Here is a 3129-nt window from a genome sequence, read left to right as displayed (position 1 = left end):
AAAGGCTTCATTGATCAATCACATATTTCTATGTACAATGAACAAATGACCGGTAAAAGGAAGAAAGAGTTGATCTGCAATGACATGTTCAATTCACTCGTTTGTCTAGATAAAAAATTCCATTGGTCAACTGCATACCAATGGTATTTGACTTTATCTCTCAATGAGAAGTGAAACAATAGGATTTAGATGACCGAATTAGTGAACATTGCATGCATTCTTGAAGTGTTTGATTTCAGAGAGATAGTTTATTTATGTGTACGAAATTTTGATTCGAAGACCATAATTATTAAGCTTGGAGTGAAAAAGAACCTAACCCCTCTAACTTGAAAGGAATTCAAAAAACTATTGAAACTACTAGAACCAACCAAATTACTCAAGCTATATGAACCTAATACCTTCTTGGATTCTCAAGTAGATAAAATAATCATCATCTAGGAGTTCGTGCTGCAATCTACACACACACACACATGTGTGTGTGTGTATATATGTATATATATGTACGTATATTTCTGGTTATTTTAATATTTGTTGAACATTATAGAGATTTTTTATGGGTCTTTTTCTCATATAATGGGGTCTGAAACTACCTCAAATATCACTAAGTTAGTCCTCTACGCGTTGTACTATTATTTCAAAAGAGACATATCTTTCGATTGGGCAGACCCTATTTCCAATGAAATATATTTCTAGCTAGAAAATTTGTCTAAGGCTCCTAGATTTTTCATGACAACTTACTTAGTAATAACACTACTCTTGTGTCATACCTCCCATGGCTTGTCTCACAAAAACAATTTGAATCTAAACACAAAACCAATATAGTTCTAATACCTAATATTTTGGAAACATAAGCCCTCTTTCCATTCTTTTCAAGTGCAAGAGTCCTTTGTCATATAAGTTAACCATATGGTGACTAGGCAAGAGCCCAACATAATCTTAATCGAAGCACGGGAATTCCTTTGGGGAAAGGAAATATAAGAGGAAGGAAAGAAAAGACCCGAGTTGAAATCGATGGCTTTTGGGAGAAATCCCTATTGCAACAAAAATTTTTGCCAGATAGATACTTTGTTGCCAAAATATGCAGACGATACCATCCTTGGTTAATATTGTTAAAGAGAAAGAAAATTAAACAATTCATTTTCTTAACTTTTACCATGGGAAAAGTAACTATGAGAAACACAACCCATCTAGTTGTATATTTGATTTCTTAAATCCTTTCAATTTAATTGAAGTTGAGGCCATTTAATGATTTGACCCATAAGGTATATTTTCAAAACACTTGGCCATAGTAAGATATGGTAATATTTAGAAGAATTATTAAGGAGAGTGTGAAAGCCACATTAGCCCATGAAGAGAAATATAAATGCCTACCCTTGTTGAAGAAGTCACATAGAAATCAATGCGAGTTTGGGAGGACAAAACAAAGAAAGAGGTAGAAATCCTACAAATGCCTTGCCAACTTTAACACCTCGGGCTTGCTTGAGTTCGTCTTCAAGTCAATGGAGGAAGGATGTGAATGTGATAGGAATAATGGATAATGGTAGGTGCTCAAGTGGAGGAGATAGAGAGGAGCCACCTCCCCATGTGATTCGAGAAATATCACACATTTTTGACTCGTCAAAGAGAAAAATTTCTAAGGAGGCTCAACCTATAGGGGAGTTCGTCGACATGGAAGTTGACACATCATACTATCAGATTAGGTTGCAACTCATATAGCTAAAACCCAAAAGATGATTGAACAAATTGCAGAGGAGTTGGTCACCTTTTATGACCACTCAATAACCATGAAAAATGCAGGATATGATAGAACCAATAAAAATCTACAGGTGGAAAAGGTAAAGATTCAAAATAAAAGGGTTACTAGTTAGTTGTGGAGAGAAGTTGACATTTTTGAAGTAGGAGATAGTATACTACTAAATATACACCAAATTACTAATGAAGACTTCACACACTCTGTTATAGAACAAGAAGTAGAGAATTTTAGATTGAAGAAAATAATAAATGATCTTGAAGCAGCTCTTAATTCAACTCCTCTTTTCATGATCCCTTTGACCTTCCAAGCACTTGAGGCAATGATAACTACACCTGGCACATTCCATCGAGTATCGAAAGTGACATACCTTTTGGCTGGAATTTGGTCTTGTAATGTAAGTAATATTAACAAAAGAATGTAAATTATTGAAGATATATGGGAGGTTTCCTTACATTTGAGATATTTGCCACAAATCATAGCTCATTCGTTCAACATTTGAAAAGATACTTTTAAAATGACTGACAAATTGTCAATAATGAATTATAAACTTTTATAAATAAAGTCATCTCACTTGGCGAATTTTAAAGAATGCAACAAAGTCTCATGGGGCATAAGATAATTAAGGAGATCAAAGTTGGTTGGTCTACCATGCTCAAAATGTTGAAAGTGTCTATTGTTCATTTTTCAAGTATCGATGATAAAATAAGAAATATATTTTTAAAGACTATTAAATTTGTCAAGGAACTTCAAGTGCCATTAATGATTAGAGACTCTATGCTAATCCTCCAAGATATACTTAAAGAAGAGTTAGACATTTTGAAGACATCAATGGGTTCTAAATTTGATAACTTAACATATTTCCCTGAAGTTGAAATTAAGAAATGGTTAGTCACATTTGTCAACAACAATGAGGATCATTCAACTACAACCAAATAGCTACAAGCGGATATCTGAGAGACTGACTAGGAATTTTTTGTTCTATGTGTCAAATAGGATATAACAATTCTTCCAATGAAAGAGTACATCGAAGAATGGTTAAAGCAATCACTACAAGAATCATTAATCCCCAATAATTGTCAAACAATTAGATTATTGCCCATCCTCTCTAGCTATATAAATAGACATTTCTTCAACATCAAAAGAGAGAGAGAGATAGGTTGTTCGCACCATTTTGTGAGTATTCTAATCCTTTGAAGCAATTCCCCTCCTTCTTCCTAGTCTTTGGTCATTTAACTTTTTAAACCATTTTATACGTCATTAAAGCCAATTCCTGAATATAATCCTTTCTTTCTTCCAAGTATATTTAACATTTACAGGTCCACGAGAGCCCAATCCTAGTCCTTATGGGATGAATGCATATACTTTTATGAGTTTAA

Source organism: Pinus tabuliformis, chromosome 5_1 (assembly GCF_031772625.1).
Source record: "Pinus tabuliformis cultivar Carrire ecotype Pingquan chromosome 5_1, CPIR1, whole genome shotgun sequence".
NCBI lineage: Eukaryota > Viridiplantae > Streptophyta > Pinopsida > Pinales > Pinaceae > Pinus > Pinus tabuliformis.
This window is presented reverse-complemented; position numbering follows the sequence as displayed.